The sequence below is a fragment of the Choloepus didactylus genome (assembly GCF_015220235.1).
Source record: "Choloepus didactylus isolate mChoDid1 chromosome 11 unlocalized genomic scaffold, mChoDid1.pri SUPER_11_unloc1, whole genome shotgun sequence".
Lineage (NCBI taxonomy): Eukaryota > Metazoa > Chordata > Mammalia > Pilosa > Megalonychidae > Choloepus > Choloepus didactylus.
Window position 1 is genome coordinate 3,651,526 of NW_023637577.1, and position 20,537 is coordinate 3,672,062.

The window sequence follows — 20,537 nt, forward strand, 5'->3', positions numbered from 1 at the left end:
TCTCTAACTGTCCGGCTTATAAGCCTCCAACTGATCACCCGGACCAAATCCAGCCAATTGCATTCTCTCACTGTGGAAGCACGCCCCTTGATGAATCATCAGTCAGCTGCAGTCAATTGACTGATGATCCGACAAACCAACCAGCCTCAAATAGCCTCACAGGAATCGTCAGGCCAGTGCCCGCTTGACCAGACAGCTAGGCCACCTAGCCAAGTTGACACATGAACCCAACCATCACAGTCCACCCCTTGTCAACTTGGCAGTCGTACACATCACCTAAAACCATATCTTCAAAATGAACGTTACAGCTTATGCCATATGATAAGGGGATAAAACAGAGAAGAAAGCAAAAATATTTTCTTCACAGACAGATACAAACATAATCATCACAAAACGAGGAGGAAATATTCATATCATCATAGTCCTCGTTTCTGTAACTGGTCACGTGGCCGTAGTTCATATTTATCACGACCTTCTTCCACTACCCATTCCATGTTCCCTTTACCCTCAGCAAGCACTTCAGCTGGCCGTGGTTCTTTGCCTGGTGGGGTGACCCAAACCTTCATTCCTGAAGTTTCTTGGCCATTGGTAGTCCTGCCTGGATTGGGTTGTTGCAGTTTTCCATTGACTTGAATCACGGGGCATGGTAGTACTAAGAGACGCCCCAGGGGATCTCCTGTATGCCAGGAAAACTCTTCTTTACTTCCATTGTGTAGTTGCAGTGCTATTTCCCCTTGATAGTCAGGATCAATCACCCCAGCCAGTACAGTAATCCCCTTACTTGCCTGTTGATTCAGAGGCATAAGAAGCCCAAAGTGGCCAGGTGGCAGCCTTAACTTCCAGTTCAATGGGATTATTGTTGTGTTTCCTGGTGGAAGCACTCCTCCTTTTGGAACCAAGACCTGTAGACCAGCAGAGCTTAAACTTGCAGGGACAGGAAGCAAAAATTTCCCTAGTGGATCATTAGGAGTGATAGTGAGTGGTGCTACTCCTGTTTCCACCCCTGGATTCCTGGACCCATGAATCCTGGCTATGGGAGAAACAGCACCATAGAGTGGACGCTGATTCAGAGCATACACAGCCTCCTGGAGAACACTGCCCCAGCCCTGCAAGGTATTGCCACCTAGTTGGCGCCGTAATTGAGTCTTCAATAGTCCATTCCACCGTTCTGTCAACCCAGCTGCTTCTGGATGATGGGGAACATGGTAAGACCACAGAATTCCATGAGCATGTGCCCATCCCCTCACTTCATTTGCTGTGAAGTGGGTTCCTTGGTCCGAAGCAATGCTGTGTGGAATACCATGACGGTGGATGAGGCATTCTGTAAGTCCACGTATTGTAGTTTTGGCAGAAGCATGTCGTGCAGGGAAGGCAAACCCATATCCGGAGTATGTGTCTATTCCAGTAAGAACAAATCGCTGCCCTTTCCATGATGGAAGTGGTCCGATGTAATCAACCTGCCACCAGGTAGCAGGCTGATCACCCCGAGGAATGGTGCCATATCGGGGACTGAGTGTGGGTCTCTGCTGCTGGCAAATTGGACACTCAGCAGTGGCTGTGGCCAGGTCAGCCTTGGTGAGTGGAAGTCCATGTTGCTGAGCCCATGCATAACCTCCATCCCTACCACCATGACCACTTTGTTCATGAGCCCATTGGGCAATGACAGGAGTTGCTGGGGAAAGAGGCTGATTGGTATCCACCAAACGGGTCATTTTATCCACTTGGTTATTAAAACCTTCTTCTGCTGAAGTCACCCTCTGGTGAGCATTCACATGGGACACAAATATCTTCATGTTGTTTGCCCACTCAGAAAGGTGTATCCACATACCCCTTCCCCAGACTTCTTTGTCACCAATCTTCCAATCATGTTCCTTCCAAGTCCCTGACCATCCAGCCAAACCATTAGCAACAGCCCAGGAATCAGTATACAGACGCACCTCTGGCCAGTTCTCTTTCCAAGCAAAGTGAACAACCAGGTGTACTGCTCGAAGTTCTGCCCACTGGGAGGATTTCCCCTCACCACTGTCCTTCAGGGATATCCCAGAAAGGGGCTGCAGTGCTGCAGCTGTCCACTTTCGGGTGGTACCTGCATATCGTGCAGAACCATCTGTAAACCAGGCCCGAGTCTTCTCTTCCTCAGTCAACTGACTGTAAGGAACTCCCCAAGATGCCATAGCTGTGGGCTGGGCAAGAAAAGGTAAGGTGGAAGGAGTGGGGGCCATGGGCATTTGGGCCACTTCCTCATGTAACTTACTTGTACCTTCAGGACCTGCTCGAGCTCTATCTCGTATATACCATTTCCATTTTATGATGGAGTGCTGCTGTGCACGCCCAACTTTATGGCTTGGTGGGTCAGATAACACCCAGCTCATGATAGGTAACTCAGGTCTCATGGTAACTTGGTGGCCCATGGTTAAGCGTTCTGTCTCTACCAAGGCCCAGTAGCAGGCCAACAGTTGTTTCTCAAATGGAGAGTAGTTGTCTGCAGAGGATGGTAAAGCTTTACTCCAAAATCCTAAGGGCCTGCGTTGTGATTCTCCTATAGGAGCCTGCCAAAGGCTCCAAACAGCATCTCTATTTGCCACTGACACTTCCAGCACCATTGGATCAGCTGGATCATATGGTCCAAGTGGCAGAGCAGCTTGCACAGCAGCCTGGACCTGTTGCAGAGCCTCATCTTGCTCCGGTCCCCACTCAAAACTAGAAGCTTTTCTAGTCACTCGGTAAATGGGCCGGAGTAGCACACCTAAATGAGGAATATGTTGTCTCCAAAACCCAAAGAGGCCAACTAAACGTTGTGCCTCTTTTTTGGTTGTAGGAGGGGCCAGATGCAGCAGCTTATCCTTCACCTTAGAAGGAATATCTCGACAGGCCCCACACCACTGAACACCTAGAAATTTTACTGAGGTGGAAGGGCCTTGTATTTTTGTTGGATTTATCTCCCATCCTCTGCCACGCAAATACCTTACCAACAAATCTAGAGTAGTTGCTACTTCTTACTCACTAGGTCCAATCAACATGATATCATCAATATAATGGACCAGTGTGATGTCTTGTGGGAGGGAGAAATGATCAAGATCCCTGCGGACAATATTATGACATAGGGCTGGAGAGTTGATATAACCCTGAGGTAGCACAGTGAATGTAAACTGCTGGCCTTGCCAGCTAAATGCAAACTGTTTCTGGTGGTCCTTGCTGACAGCAATTGAGAAAAAAGCATTTGCCAGATCAATAGCTGCATACCAGGTACCAGGGGATGTGTTCATTTGCTCAAGCAATGATACCACATCTGGGACAGCAGCTGCAATTGGAGTCACCACCTGGTTAAGCTTACGATAATCCACAGTCATCCTCCAAGACCCATCTGTTTTCTGCACAGGCCAAATAGGAGAGTTGAATGGGGATGTGGTGGGAATCACCACCCCTGCATCCTTCAAGTCCTTAAGAGTGGCATTAATCTCTGCAATCCCTCCAGGAATCCGGTATTGCTTCTGGTTCACTACTTTGCTAGGCAGAGGCAGCTCTAGTGGCTTCCACTTGGCCTTTCCCACCATAATAGCCCTCACTCCAGGAGTCAGGGAACCAATGTGAGGATTCTGCCAGTTGCTGAGTATGTCTATTCCAATTATGCATTCCGGCACTGGGGAAATAACCACAGAATGGGTCCGGGGACCCACTGGACCCACTGTGAGACGGACCTGGGCTAAAACTCCATCAATCATCTGACCTCCATAAGCCCCAACTCTGACTGGTGGACCAGAGTGACGTTTTGGGTCTCCGGGAATTAATGTCACTTCTGACCCAGTGTCTAATAATCCACGAAATATCTGATCATTTCCTTTTCCCCAATGCACAGTCACCCTGGTAAAAGGCCGTAGGTCCCCCTGGGGAAGGCTGGGAGGAAGATTAACAGTGTAAATTTTTGGCAGTGTGACAGGGTCCTTCTCCAAGGGTACCCGGCCTTCCCTTCATTCAAGAGGCTCTGGATCTGTAAACTGTCTCAAGTCTGGGAATTGATTAAGGGGCCGTGACTCTCTGTTTTTGTAATTCAAGGGAGATTTTTGTTCACGTGGCCTAGAATTCTTCTGCTTATATAGTTCAAACAAGAATTTAGTCGATTGCCCATCTATTTTACTACTTGGTACTCCATGATCCACTAGCCAACGCCATAAGTCTCTGCGAGTCATATTATTTTGATTGCTACTTTGAGCCTGTTTTACATTATGGTAGCCCTGTCCACCTTGTCTGTGGCGATTAACTGCAGCCACTTGGCTTCTGCTGACTCGGGACCCGATTATCCCCATTGTGTTTAAGGATTCCAGCTCAGTGACAGCAGTTCCTACAGTAATATCTGACCTACAGAGAAGGGCGACTACAGAGCTCTTCAGGGATGATGGAGCTAGTTTCACAAATTTATTCCTTACAGTCCTGGTAAAAGGTGTGTCCTCTGGACATTCCAGGGCTGTGTGAGCAGGTTTTCCATGATAAATCCACTCTAACATTCCAATCTCTCTAAGCCTTTGAATCCCCTCCTCCACATTATACCAGGGCAGTTCTGGCATTTCAACTTCTGGTAATGCCGGCCACCTTTTGATCCATGTTTCAGCCAGCCACCCAAACAAACTGTTAACACCCTTTCTAACCCCTCGAGCTACAACATTGAATGCAGAATCTCTGCTTAGTGGGCCCATATCAGTAAATTCAGCCTGATCCAACCTTATATTCCTTCCACCATTATCCCACACTCTCAATATCCATTCCCACACATATTCCCCTGGTTTCTGTCTGTATAAGTTGGAAAACTCATACAGTTCTTTTGGAGTATAGCGTACTTCCTCATGGGTCACACTTTGTACCTCACCCTTTGGGGCTTGTTGGGACTTGAGCCTAGTTATAGGTCTTGAAGCAAAAACTGGTGGTGGGGGTGGGTCATGAAAAGAGTTAGAATTATCTCTCAAGCCATTCACCTCAGGGCACTCTGTTGCATTTTCATCTCTTAAAACAGGATTAGTCTCTCCAGACGAAAGAGTGAGGGCTGCTTCCTCAGGGGAGGTGATTACAAGATTAGCAGGCATTGAAGGGTCAATCTCCTTAGGTAGGAGTTGCGTGGCAGGCTCCTTAGGGCAGACTGGAGGCAGAGAAGCTGTTTCCCCAGGACAGCCCTCTACAGGTAAATCTAACAATGACCCAGCAGAATCCAGGGTTCCAATGTCCTCACTGTCATTATTATCAATCCATATGTCTCCATCCCAAGTTTCTGGGTCCCATTCTTTTCCAATCAATGCCTTTACTTTAACAGCAGACACCCTGAGAGGTTGAGATTTTAGTTTACGCTGTAAATGTGCTACTCGCACAATAAGAGACTGCGTCTGATTTTCAGAAACCTCCAGTCTGCGGGCACAGGAAATAAGATTTTCTTTCAGGGCACAGATGGAACTCTTTACATCTGTCATACGGCATTCAAGTTTTGAATTTGAAGCCTTTAGCTCATCCCTTTCTCTTACAACTGTATCCAAAGTATCTAAGAGCAGCCAGCCAACATCATTATACTTCTTAATACTGCAAAACTCTGTGAAAGTGTCGAAAACGCTGTCACCCAGAGCCTCGCTTCGTACTAGAGCACAATTAGGAGAATCAAATGGTGCTATTTTGCGTATTTCCTTTGCCAACTCCTGCCATGGACTCTTAGTACCCTCTTGATTATTGGAAATAGAGTCATTAGTGCCTCTGAATCTAATCAGAGTAGAAAACAAGTTGTAAAAGCCCATTTTAAGATTCCGTTTCTCAAGAACCACTTCCGGTACCAAGTTGTATTAGTTAGGGTTCTCCTTGGAAACAGAATCAATGAGAGATGTCTCTTATTATCAAATTGTAAAAGTGACTCACGCAACTGCGGGAGCGCACGAGTCCAAATTCTGCAGAGCCGTCAACAAGCTGTCAACTCCAAGGAAGACGTCCGACGAACTCCTCGGGAAACGAACCGACAACTTTGACGAACTCCTCAGGAAACGAACCGGCAACTTTGAAGAACTCAGGAAACGAACCGACAACTTTGACGAACTCCTCAGGAAACGAACTGGCAACTTCGACGAGCTCCCCAGGAAAAGCTTCACTGAGCAGCTGAAGAAGAAGTGAAGGTTCTCTAACTGTCCGGCTTATAAGCCTCCAACTGATCACCCGGACCAAATCCAGCCAATTGCATTCTCTCACTGTGGAAGCACGCCCCTTGATGAATCATCAGTCAGCTGCAGTCAATTGACTGATGATCCGACAAACCAACCAGCCTCAAATAGCCTCACAGGAATCGTCAGGCCAGTGCCCGCTTGACCAGACAGCTAGGCCACCTAGCCAAGTTGACACATGAACCCAACCATCACACCTACATTCTACATTATAAACCATTTGTTTTACATTTTTCAAAGTTCACATTAGTGGTAGCATATAATATTTCTCTTTTTGTGCCTGGCTTATTTTGCTCAGCATTATGTCTTCAAGGTTCATCCATGTTGTCATATGTTTCATGAGATCGTTCCTTCTTACTGCCATGTAGTATTCCATCGTGTGTATATACCACATTTTATTTATCCACTCATCTGTTGAAGGACATTTGGGTTGTTTCCATCTCTTGGCAATTGTGAATAATGCTGCTATGAACATTGGCGTGCAGATATCTGTTCGTGTCACTGCTTTCCGATCTTCCGGGCATATACCGAGAAGTGCAATCGCTGGATCGAATGGTAGCTCTATATCTATTTTTCTAAGGAACTGCCAGACTGACTTCCAGAGTGGCTGAACCATTATACAGTCCCACCAACAATGAATAAGAGTTCCAATTTCTCCACATCCCCTCTAGCATTTGTAGTTTACTGTTTGTTTAATGGCAGCCATTCTAACCGGTGTTAGATGGTATCTCATTGTGGTCTTAATTTGCATCTCTCTAATAGCTAGTGAAGCTGAACATTTTTTCATGTGTTTCTTGGCCATTTGTATTTCCTCTTCAGAGAACTGTCTTTTTATATCTTTTGCCCATTTTATATAATTGGGCTGTCTGTACTATTGTCATTGAGTTGTAGGATTTCTTTATATATGCAAGATATCAGTCTTTTGTCAGATACATGGTTTCCAAAAACTTTTTCCCATTGAGTTGGCTGCCTCTTTACCTTTTTGAGAAATTCCTTTGAGGTGCAGAAACTTCTAAGCTTGAGGAGTTCCCATTTATCTATTTTTTCTTTTGTTGCTTGTGCTTTGGGTGTAAAGTCTAGGAAGTGGCCTCCTAATACAAGGTCTTGAAGATGTTTTCCTACATTATCTTCTAGGAGTTTTATGGTACTTTCTTTTATATTGAGATCTTTGGTCCATTTTGAGTTAATTTTTGTGTAGGGTGTGAGGTAGGGGTCCTCTTTTATTCTTTTGGATATGGATATCCAACTCTCCCAGCCCCATTTGTTGAAAAGACCATTATGACTCACTTCAGTGACTTTGGGGGCCTTATCAAAGATCAGTCGGCCATAGATCTGAGGGTCTATCTCTGAATTCTCAATTCTATTCCATTGATCTATATGTCTATCTTTGTGCCAGTACCATGCTGTTTTGACAACTGTGGCTTTATAATAAGCTTCAAAGTCAGGGAGTGTAAGTCCTCCCACTTCGTTTTTCTTTTTTAGTGTGTCTTTAGCAATTTGAGGCATCTTCCCGTTCCAAATAAATTTGATAACTAGCTTTTCCAAGTCTGCAAAGTAGGTTGTTGGAATTTTGATTAGGATTGCATTGAATCTGTAGATGAGTTTGGGTAGAATTGACATCTTAATGACATTTAGCCTTCCTATCCATGAACATGGAATATTTTTCCATCTTTTAAGGTCCCCTTCTATTTCTTTTAGTAGAGTTATATAGTTTTCTTTGTATAGGTGTTTTACATCTTTGGTTAAGTTTATTCCTAGGTACTTGATTTTTTTAGTTGCTATTGAAAATGGTATCTTTTTCTTGAGTGTCTCTTCAGTTTGTTCATTTCTAGCATATAGAAACATTACTGACTTATGTGCATTAATCTTGCATCGTGCTACTTTGCTAAATTTGTTTATTAGCTCTAGTAGCTGTATCATCGATTTCTCAGGGTTTTCCAAATATAAGATCATGTCATCTGCAAACAATTACAGTTTTGCTTCTTCTTTTCCAATTTGGATGCCTTTTATTTCTTTGTCTTGCTGGATTGCCCTGGCTAGCACTTCCAGCACAATGTTGAATAACAGTGGTGACAGTGGGCATCCTTGTCTTGTTCCTGATCTTAGAGGGAAGGCTTTCAGTCTCTCACCATTGAGTACTATGCTGGCTGTGGGTTTTTCATATATGCTCTTTATCATATTGAGGAAGTTTCCTTCAATTCCTACCTTTTGAAGTGTTTTTATCAAAAACAGATTTTGGATTTTGTCAAATGCTTTTTCAGCATCTATTGAGATGATCATTTGATTTTTCCCTTTTGAATTGTTAATGTTTTGTAATACATTGATTGATTTTCTTATGTTGAACCATCCTTGCATGCCTGGAATGAACCCCACTTGGTCATGGTGTATGATTTTTTTAATGTGTCTTTGGATTCGATTTGCAAGTATTTTGTTGAGGATTTTTGCATCTATATTCATTAGGGAGATTGGCCGGTAGTTTTCGTTTTCTGTAGCATCGTTGCCTGGTTTTGGTATTAGATTGATGTTAGCTTCATAAAATGAGTTAGGTCGTGTTCCATTTTCTTCAATGTTTTGAAAGAGTTTGAGTAAGATTGGTGTCAGTTCTTTCTGGAAAGTTTGGTAGAATTTCCCTGTGAAGCCATCTGGCCCTGGGCATTTATTTGTGGGAAGATTTTTGATGACTGATTGGATCTCTTTGCTTGTGATGGGTTGGTTGAGGTCTTCTATTTCTTCTCTGGTCAGTCTAGGTTGTTCATATGTTTCCAGGAAATTGTCCATTTCCTCTACATTATCCAGTTTGTTGCCATACAGTTGTTCATAGTGTCCTCTTATAATTTTTTTAATTTCTTCAGGATCCGCAGTTATGTCACCTTTTTCATTCATGATTTTGTTTATATGGGTCTTCTCTCTCTTTGATTTTGTCAGTCTAGCTAGGGGCTTGTCAATCTTGTTGATCTTCTCAAAGAACCAGCTTTTGGTGATATTTATCCTCTCTATTGTTTTTTTATTCTCTGTCATTTATTTCTGCTTTAATTCTTGTTATTTCTTTTCTTCTACTTGGTTTAGGATTGGTTTGCTGTTCATTTTCTGTCTTCTTTGGTTGATCCATTAGTTCTTTGATTTTGGCTCTTTCTTCCTTTTTAATGTATGTGTTTAGTGGTATAAATTTCCCCCTCAGCACTGGTTATGCTGCATCCCATAGGTTTTGGTATGTTGTGTTCTCATTTTCATTCGTCTCTATATATTTAGCAATTTCTCTTGCTATTTCTTCTTTAACCCACTGATTGTTTAGGAGTGTGTTGTTTAACCTCCAGGTATTTGTGAATTTTCTAAGTCTCTGATGGTTATTGACTTCTAATTGTATTCCACCATATTTCTCTTAATGTAAGGCACTGTGGATTGAGATGTCCCACTGAAGATGTCCCATTGTTTTATGTATCAATAAGAATTTTTTTAAAATGCAGCTAACTATGGTTGTAAGACATCATGAATGTTAAGTTGCATTCCAATGTCAGAGCTATTAAAATGTGAGAAAATGAGCATCTTTGAATCATGGAAATACAGTTTTTCTTTAATTCTTAATATGTACCTGAAAAATAAGTATAATTGTATCATTTTACTTAGTTGAAATGTTATCATTGTTCAGTAGGAATAATAATTTTAGCTAACATTTATTAGGCTGTTTTTTCTGCCAGGACCTGTTATAAAGACTTTGTACAGATTCTGATTTAAGCATCACACTGGTGTCCTGTGAGATAACTACTATTTTTCTCCCCATTTTACTGATAAGGAAGTGGAAGCACAGAAAGGCTGATAGCTACTCAGTCACAGAGTTAAAATAGGATTCCAACCCAAGTTGGGCTGAATCCAAAAGCCATGCTCTTTCATTAATGTAGTAAGTAATATGCACTAACAAATATTAAACTTCAGAAGAAAATGTCTTTGTTTTGAAGGCATAGGAGTAATATGCTCTTTAATGTTTACGAATACACTAATAATTGTACATCTTGAGATAGTGACTATAAGTTCCTAAAAAGTCCTCTCCCTTTTATAGGACCGCTCTGCATCTGGCCTGTGCCAATGGCCATGCAGAAGTGGTAACTCTCCTGGTAGAGAGAAAGTGCCAGCTGAACGTCTATGACAGTGAACACAGGACAGCTCTGATGAAGGTATGTAGTGGCCAACTGTTTCAGCATGAGATGGATTTGACTTAAATACTTAGGATAAAAAGAGATTTGTGTAACTAATTGGTGAAATATTTGGACTGTTTATTCTTAATTCCTAGAATTTGAAGTCTGTTTCTCCTTCTAATACTGACAGGCTATACAATGGAACGAAGAGGAATGTGCAACCATTCTGCTACAACATGGTGCTGACCCAGATATTACGGATGCCAGTGGCAACACGGCTCTACACTATGCTGTCTGTGCTCAGCATATACCAATAGCAGCCAAACTGCTTTCATACAATGCAAATATTGAGGCAAGAAACGAGGTAGAGATCTACTAGCTTCATTTACAAAATATTTGAAATAAATTTATTTTAATCTTGACATAAGTAGGGTCTATTTTACATATTTGGTTTGGAAACAGGGTTTATTAAAATAAACTAGACAAAAGCATTTTACAATAAATAGAATTCTTGCTGCTTTTGACAGTTCCTGTTTTATAAAAAATGTTTATATAAAAGTGATTTATCTTTCAGTGGCCAAGGCTTAATTTAAAAGAGAAAAAAAAGGAAAAGAAAAAGGAGAGAACAATCAGAAATATTCAGATCAATTTGGAAATTTAGTAATTGAGGGAAAATATCAAGAGGAGATTTTTTTTTTTCAGTTTTTATGTTTAGGCAAGGTGCTCTTCAATTCTGTGGATGATAATTCTCAGTTTGGAAAAGGGTGAGTTGTAAACTTGCCTAGAGATCAGTTTTAGGCAGTCTGTGAGGAAATCAAATTGAGTGAATTGGGCAATGAGACAGAAAAACAAATAATTAACTGACATCCTATTCTGGCAGAAATAGCCACTTAGATAAGAGTCTAACCTCTGCTCTCAAATCTCAAATATCTTGATGGGAAGCTGGGAGGAAAGTATTTTATGCACAATGAAATTAAGGTACAGTTTGAGTTTAGTAGGCTCTGTTCCACTGCTACCCAGGAAAATTAAATCCAGTTTTTGTTATGTATTCTATTACTTACTCTTTCCTTTTTTGGCCAAATCTCCAAATTATAAAGGGAATTGGCCATGCAAATGTGAGATGAAATGGAAGTAATCTTTTTTAAGGTTTTAAATTCACTTGAGAAAATAGGTAATTTTGTAAATTATAAATTGCTTTTACTAATTTTCAGGATGGCTTCACACCACTTTTACTTGCTGTAGATGAAAACAAACAGCAAATGGTGGAATTTTTAGTAAAGAAAGAAGCAAATATACATGCAGTTGATAAGACAAAATGGTACAGTAGTTCTTTCTTTTTTTAAACCTCAGTGGTGTTCTAGAGTGGTAAGAACCACTCATGTCAGAGAGATTGAATTAATAAGAAAAGGATTAACTTGTGATTATGGTGAAAAATAACACAAATCATCAGATAGTAGAAAAGTAGTTTTTCTGATGGGGCAACATGAAATCCAGGATGTAGCAGGATTTCATATTCCTTTATGATATTGGTTGATGTTTGTGATTTATAATCTGATTTTTTTGTCATATGATCTCATAGTAATGATTTTGTAAATTACAGACTCTAATTTTTATTTTACTTTATGATGCAATACTGAATTTATTTTTTTAATTTTTTTATTTGAAGTGTAACACATATACAGAAAGAAGATAACTTTCAAAGTATGATTTAACAAGTAGTTACAGAGCAAATTTCAAAGAATGTTATGGGTTACTATTCCATCCTTTCAGTTATTTCCTTATTGTGAAATATAATGTAAATACAAAAATATGATAACTTTCAAAGTATAGTTTAACGAGTTGCTATAGAGCAAAGTTCAAAGCATGTTATATGTTACAGTTCCACAATGTCAGTTATTTCCTTCTAGCTATTCTAGCACTCTAGAAACTAAAAAAAAAAATTATATAAAGGTTCAGTATTTGTAATCCTTTGTTAAATCCTGTCTTGTCAGTTGATTACCATCTCAGTCTTCAGGGATATCTGTGCAGTGACCAGCATAACTTGTTCATATTAAAAAGGGGTGTCAACATTATGGGGAAGGGGCATGCATCTGGTTGATGTTATTGGAGAGGCTGTTGCCTCTGGGATTTTAGGATTTATCTGGCATAGGAACAGTCTGGGGGATTCAAGTTTCTGAAAAGTAAGCTTAGTGAAACTTTTATAGAGTCTCAGATAGAGATCTAGGTATTCTTGAGTATTTTTGGACTACTGTTGATTAGGGCTTGGCATACTGTGGGCATTTGGTTTATCTACCTGAAACTTGCATAAGAGTAACCTCCAAGATAGCCTCTTGACTCTATTTGAAATCTTTTAGCCACTGAAACCTTATTTTGTTACTTTTTATCCCCCTTTTGGTCAAAAAAGCATTCTCAATCCCTCAATGGCAGGGACTGACTCATTCCTGGGAGTCATGTCCCATGTCACCAGGGAGATTCACTCCCCTGGGGGTCATGTCCTACAAAGAGGGTAGGTTAATCTATTTATTTGCAGAATTGGGCTTAGAGAGAAAAAGGCCATATCTGAAAAGCAAAGAGGTTCTCTAGAGGTGACTCCTAGGTGTAATTATAGGTAGGCTTAGCTTCCTCTTTACAGCCATTAGTTTCACTAGAGTAAGACTCTAGATCAGGAGCTTGACTTATTAAGTAGAGGGTTCCTAATTTCATGTAATATATATTCTGTCCAAGATAAAGAATGTCTCACATTATCTTTACTTAGTTGTACAGTCATTGCCACTGTCAAATTTTTAAACAATTATCATAACCCAAAATACCCCAAAGCTCTTATCAGCCCCTGGTTATTTAACCCTGTTATTACTATGGTACTGGTAAGGTATTCCTATTAAATATAGTCTATACTACTCATATATAGTCTATAATGTGCAATATGTAGTTTTTCCCATATACCATTCTGTTGTTAACTCTTTGTACCCATGTCATACCTTAGAAGTAGATCATGCAAGCACTTGTGGGATACATACCTTTAAACAAACCCTTTCAATCATGTTTGCCTTCATGTGGCACTGAATACTTACAGTCTCAATAATGAAGAATCATCACCCCTGTCCATTCCCATACATTTAAGTTCACTGTTATTAACATGTCTGTAAATACTAGATTATCATTCACACTTCACTAGCTTCTGTCTATGTCCAGGTCCCCTATATTCTACATTATAAGACACTGATTTTACATTGTTCAGGGAGTTCATAGTAGTGGTAACATACAATATCTCTCCTTTTGTGTCTGACTTATTTCACTCAGCATTATGTCTTCAGGGTTCATCATGTTGTCATATGTTTCAGGACCTCATTCCTTCTTACTGCTGCACAGTATTCCATCATATGTATATACCATATTTTGTTTATCCACTCGTCTGATGAAGGACACTTGGGTTGCTTCCACCTTGGGAAATTGTGAACAGTGGCACTATGAACATTGGTGTACAAATGTCTGTTCATGTGACTGCTTTCAGATCTTCTGAGTATATACTGAGAAGTGAAATTGCTGAATCGTAGGGTAACTCGATATCTAGTTTTCTGAGGAACCACCAAACTGTCTTCCACAGTGGCTGTACCATTATATATTCCCACCAGCAATGAATAAGAGTTCCAATTTCTCCACATCCTTTCCAGCATCTGTAGTTTCCTGTTTGTTTAATAGTAGCCATTCTTGTTGGTATGAAATGGTATCTCATTGTAGCTTTGATTTGCATTTCCCTAGCAGCTAGTGAAGATGAATGTTTTTTCATGTGTTTTATAGCTATTTGTATTTCCTCTTCAGAGAAATGTCTTTTCATATTTTTTGCCCATTTTATAATTGGGCTGTTTGTACTATTGTCATTGAGTTGTAGGATTTCCTTATATATGCTAGATATCAGTCTCTTATCAGATATATGGTTTCCAAATATTTTCTCCCATTGCATTGGCTGCCTCTTTAGTTTTTTTCACAAATTCCTTTGAGGTACAGAAGCTTTTTGGTTTTGAGGAGTTCCCATTTATCTATTTTTTGTTGCTTATGCTTTGGGTGTAAGATCTAAGAAGTAACCTCCCGATACTACGTCTTGAAGATGTTTCCCTGTGTTATCTGTTAAGAGTTTTATGGTGCTGTCTCTTATATTGAGATCTTTGATCCATTTTGAGTTAATTTTTGAATAGGGTGTGAGGTATGGGTCCTCTTTCATTCTTTTGGATATGGCTATCCAGTTCTCCCACCTGATTTGTTGAAGAGACTGTTGTGTCCCAGTTCAGTGGATTTGGGGGCTGTATCAAAAATCAGTAAACCATGGAGCTGGGGGTCTATTTCTGAACTCTTGATTTGATTCCATTGATTTATATGTCTATCTTTGTGCCAGTACCATGCTGTTTTGACTACTGTGGCTTTATAGTAGTCTTTAATGTCTGGAAGTGTAAGTCCTCCTACTTGGTTCTTTTTTTGAATGTTTTTGGCAATTTGAGGCCCCATTCCCTTCCAAATAAATTTAATAACTAGCTTTTCCAAGTCTGAAAAGTGTATTGAATTTTGATTGGAATTGTGTTGATCTGTAGATCAGTTTGGGTAGAATTGACATCTTAATGATGTTTATTTAGCCTTCCTATCCATGAACATGGAAATTTTCCACCTATTTAGGTTCTTTTTATTTCTTTTAGTAAAGTTATGTAATGTCCTGTGTAGCAGTCTTTTACATCCTTGGTTAACTTTATTCCTATGCACTTGATTCTTTAAATTGCTATTGTGAATTGAATTTTTTCTTGAGTGTCCCTTCATTAGGTTATTTCTAGTATATAGGAACATTACTGACTTTTGCACAGTAATCTTGTATCCTGCCAATTTGCTGAATTTGTTTATTAGGTCAAGTACCTTTGTCATCAATTCCTCAGGATTTTCCAAATATACGATCATATCATTTGCCAATAATGACAGTTTTACTCCTTCATTTCCAATTTGAATGCCTTTTGTTTCTTTGTCTTGCTGGATTGCTCTGGCTAGAACTTCTAGCACAACATTGAATAACAGTTATGACAGTGGCCATCCTTGTCTCATTCCTGATCTTAGGGGTAAGGCTTTCAGTCTCTCATTGTTGAATACTATGCTGACTGTGGGTTTTTCATATATGCCCTTTATCATATTGAGGAAGTTTCCTTCAATTTCCTATCCTTTGAAGTGATTTTATCAAAAAAGGATGCTGAATATTGTCAAATGCTTTTTCAGCATCTATTGAGATGATCACTTGATATTTCCCTTTCAATTTTTTAATATGTTGTGTTACATTATATAATATTGCAGAAGAAACAATAAGTGAACTAGAAGTCAAAGCAATTGAATGTGAATGCATCAGAGAACAAATGGTGAAAAAAATCAAAAATTTGAAATGCATCTCAGGGAAATGATAGACAACATGAAGTGCACAAATATAAGAATTATTGTGTCCCCGAAAGAGAAGAGAAGAAAAAAGGGCTAGGAAGAGTATTTGAAGACATGGTTGGGGAAAACTTCCCAACCCTTCTAAAAAACATAAATATGCAAAACCAAGATGCCCAATGAACTCCTAATAGAGTAAATCCAAATAAACCCACTCTAAGACATATACTAATCAGATTATCAAATGCCGAAGAGAAGGGGAAAGTCCTGAATGCAGCAAGAGAAAAGTGATTCACCACATACAAGGGAAAGCTCATAAGACTAAGTACTGACTACTCAGCTGGCACCACAGAGGTGAGAAAGCAATGGTATGACATATTTAAGATACTGAAAGAGAACAATTCCCAGACAGGAATTCTTTATCTAGCAAAGCTCTCCTTCAGAATTGAGGGAGAGTTTAACATTTTCACAGACAAGCAAATGCTGAGAGAATTTGTTAACAAGAGACCTGCTGTGCCAGTTTGAATATATTGTGTCCAGTTTGAATATATTGTGTCCCCCAAAAGCCATTATCTTTGATGTAATCTTGTGTGGGCAGACGTTATCAGTGTTGATTAGATTGTAATTCTTTGAGTGTTTCTTTGGAATGCACCCCACCCAGCTGTGGGTGATGACTCTGATTGGATAATTTCCATGGAGATGTTGTTCCGCCCATTTGGGATGGGTCTAAGTTGAGTCACTGGAGCCATATAAATGAGCTGATGGAGAGAGGGAACTCAGTGCAGCTGTGAGTGATGTTTTGAAGAGGTGCTACAGCCAAGAGGGACACTTTAAAGAAAGCACAGGAGCTGCAGATGAGAGACAGTTTGAAGATGGCTGTTGAAAGCAGACTCTTGCTCCAGAGAAGGTAAGAGAGGACAAATACCCCAAATGCAACAAGGAGTGACATTTTTGAGGAACTGCAGCCTAGAGAGGAACGTCCTGGGAGAAAGCCATTTTGAAAGCAGAACTTTGGAGCAGATGCCAGCCACGTGCCTTCCCAGCTAACAGAGGTTTTCTGGACACCATTGGCCATCCTCCTATGAAGGTACTTGATTGCTGATGTGTTACCTTGGACACTTCATGGCCTTAAGCCTGTAACTGTGTAACCAAATAAATCCCCTTTATAAAAGCCAGTCCATGTCTGGTGTTTTGCTTTCTGGCAGCATTAGCAAACTAGAATACCTGCCCTGAAAGAAATATAAAAGGGATTTCTACTGGCTGAGAAAAAGAAAGGAGAGAGAGGTCTGGAGAAGAGCACAGTACTGAAGAGTATTAGTAAGGATAACTTAAATGGAAGAGAAAGAGAGAGGGAAAATATATCTGAGAACTAAAATCCAGAGGATAAGATGGTTGATTCAAGAACTGCCTGCACAGTAATAACACTGAATGTGAATGAATTAAGCTCCCCAATTAAAAAATACTGATTGGAAGAATGGATTAAAAAGTATGATCCATTGATATGCTGTTTACAAGAGACCCATCTTAGATGCAGTGACACAAAGAGATTGAAAGTGAAAGGATGGAAAAAATATTCCATGCAAGTAGGAGCCAAAAGAAAGCAGGGGTAGCAACACTAATATCAGATAGAATAGACTTTAAATGCAAAGATGTCATAAATGACAAAGAAGGGCACTATATATTAATAAAAGGGATAATTCACCAAGAAGATACAGCAATCATAAATGTCTGTGCACCCAATCAAGATGCTCCCAAAGTATATGAGACAAACATTGGCAAAACTGAAGGGAGCAGTAGATGTTTCTGCAATAATTGTGGGAGACTTCAATACACCAGTCTCTTCTATAGATAGACTAACCAGAGAGCCAATAAGGAAATTGAGAATCTAAACAATTTGGTAAAAGAATTAGACTTAACAGATATTTGTAGAGCGTTACATCCCAAAGTAGCAGGATATACATTCTTTTCTAGTACTCATGGAATGTTCTCAAGGATGGATCATATGCTGGGGTATAACAAGCCTCAATAAATTTAAAAAGATTGAAATTATTCAAAGCACACTCTCTGACCATAATGGAATGGAGCTAGAACTCAGTAACCATGCAGGGGTGGTTCAATGTGAGAAAACACTGAATTTCTTAATTCTCATGTAGTATTAACCTCTGCTTCTTATATACTTTTCCTTAAAAGATGCTTTATTAAACATAAATATTGAAAGTCATTTTTTCTTTTGGATGACTGCTTTAACTTGCTTACTTTGAATAATACTGACATTAGATTATTGCTACTTGACTATGACTCTTTCCAGTTATTATGGGCTCATCATTTTTTATCTTTTTTCATTTCTAGTATCTTAAAGATGTTTTTATTTGTAAATGGTATGGGCAGAGGTCAGGAAAATAGCTTTCATTAAATAATCTTTTCCTTTAATGAAGACAAGACTTAGGTGAATGATAAAGAGAAAAGAGATGGGCTTTAGATGCACTGAAGACTGAGTTTAATTCCTGGTTTTCCTACTTGGTAGGGTTCTAAACTTGGGAACATTACTTACCATCATGAAATATATTTTCTGATATGAAAGGGAGGATACTAATACATGCTTCAGTGGTGCTTGTAAGTTAGAATATATATATATATTTATATATATATGGCATTTAATTCAATGCCTACCACATGCTTATCAGCATCATTAATATAACTATTATGACTGTTATTATTGCCATTATTAATATTATTATTTTAAGCCTGCAAAGCTTTCACTTATCCCTAGTTGAATTTGAATTATGTGTTAATTAACTATATCAGAATAGGGAAGAAATGAAGAATCCTTCCTTTAAATCTTTACCTACTTCAGATAAGTGACCTCAGTATAGTTTCTTGTCCATCAAGGGACTTTAAATTATCTACTACTAATACCACAATGGGACAAGCTTCCTTTTGCTTTTTCCCTTCCTTATAGCCTTGGAGGTAATTTATGAAGATAATCACATGAGCAATCAAGATGTTTATGTCTGTTAGTGTCTGTAACTAGTCACTGCTCTACAGACAGGGAAAATATTAGCTTGGTAAAGTATATATCAAATTAGCTGTTTAAGTAGTTTGATTAAAGTTCTTGAGGGTGAAGTTATCTTTCTGTTATTTTAGAACAGCCCTCATGCTTGCTGTAAATTTTGACGCAACGAATATAGTCAGTCTTCTTCTTCAGAAAGGTATTGATGTCTTTTCTCGAGATTTCTGTGGATGGACTGCAGATGAATATGCTCTTCTTAATGGTTTTATTATGTAAGTGTTTATATTATATACTAGTTATTACTAATCAGTGAGGTTTAAGGTAATCACAACTGTTACCAAGAAAACCGGTGAGGCAGATTTTATAGTTTGGTTCAGGATGTCTTAGAATGGCTGTGAGTTAGTTCATGTCAGCAGCCAGAAACTATATAAGAAGCAAAGTGCATTCTCAGGCTAGACAAGTTAGAAGGAGCAGTGAATGCCACATTCTTGATGGGAAGAGGTAAGGCTCAGGATTTTTAAGACATTTATTCTTAGTGCTCCTAAATTTTATCAGTTTTATTCCAAGTATCACCTTTATGCATGGGGTACAAATAGGGTCACATCTTGGATTTTTCTAATTAATTATTTGAGTCTTGAAATGTCCAGGTTTGCAGAAAATCCTTTATTGGTGCTATCACCTATCCCCACCCCCTTGAATTTTCCAAGAATCCAGTGGGATTTACTAAGTCCAAAAAAACACAATCTTCTTTCACAAGTCAAGTGGAGGAAAGAAGGACATTCTAGTGTTTCCATTGCTTCTGTTGCTGCAGTGTTGCTGTTGAAGTCTGGTCCTAGAGTCCAGTCATGATTGACCTTTCCTACAAGGATGTCTTTGCTGATCCAGACCCCTCACAGTCTTCGGTGGTGACCCACACTTAGTCTTCAGAGTTACAAGTTTTTTTTTGGTTCACATGCACTTATATGCTCAGTCATTGTTTCCAGAACACCAGTATCCTGCCCTGGCTGCTGGTCCTTCTACCTTTAACTGCACACTTAGTAAGAAAACTGATATTCCCCTTTCTCTCCCCCCAGTATGTTGTGTGGAGCCTAGATCATCATGGTGAATTACCCTTTGAGGCCTGAGTTTGCCTTTTCTGCCAGCAGATATTAGTTGGAACCATTCTGATTGTCAGAGAGGTTCATATAATCCTGCAGGAAGAGATCAGAGTTTCCTTTCATCTTTGCTACTAAATATGTACCCCAAGGCCCCTTTAGTCCTGTGGAGCACCTTTTCTTAGGCTGTCAAAAGTCCCATATCATCTTTCCCCAGAGTAGTAGTGGGTGCCAACTTGTTTAGATTCCATAATTAAGGTCAGCCCCTCAAATGATCTATTTCCATAATAATGAAAATCTCCCAAGGACTTGCATCTTCACTTCAACTTTTCAAAAGCTTGCATAATTTTCAAATTCTGCCTCAGAAGGTGGCCATTCAGCAGAGTTCTCTGGATCTATGAGAGGTTAGTTGGACTTAGGAGAGCTAAGCCTCCTCCATGACACATCAGTATCCATGTATTAAAGAAGAATTACATCTTCCAAGACAATACAAGATAAACATGGAAATTAAGCATCATTCTAATAAAGATCAGAGTTTGGGTTGGTAAAGAAAGAATAGTAGTCCAAGCCAGGTCTTCACCTCTATTAGTTTTCTGCCCTTGGTGTGATTAACTACAATAACAGGTGCCAATTATGTTATCTAATTTATTGAGGTAGTATATTTATAATATAAGCATATTTAGTTACAAGGTATATAGTAGCTAAGATGCTCTGAAATTACAAA

The 20,537-nt window shown here is 39.5% G+C and overlaps 1 protein-coding gene across 2 annotated transcripts in view; it reads left to right on the forward strand.

Moving 5' to 3' along the window:
* The window catches only part of LOC119524462 (ankyrin repeat domain-containing protein 26-like), a 224,687-nt gene that overhangs the window by 12,611 nt on the left and 191,539 nt on the right, over positions 1–20,537 (forward strand). The window contains exon 1 of one of the 2 annotated variants that reach the window (XM_037823151.1): positions 18,881–18,991. The exons of the other annotated variant lie outside the window; for it this stretch is intronic. The gene's annotated coding sequence lies outside the window, so the exon portion shown is untranslated. Of the gene's footprint in view, positions 1–18,880; positions 18,992–20,537 lie in introns of those variants that run through there. 2 annotated transcript variants of the gene reach the window in all.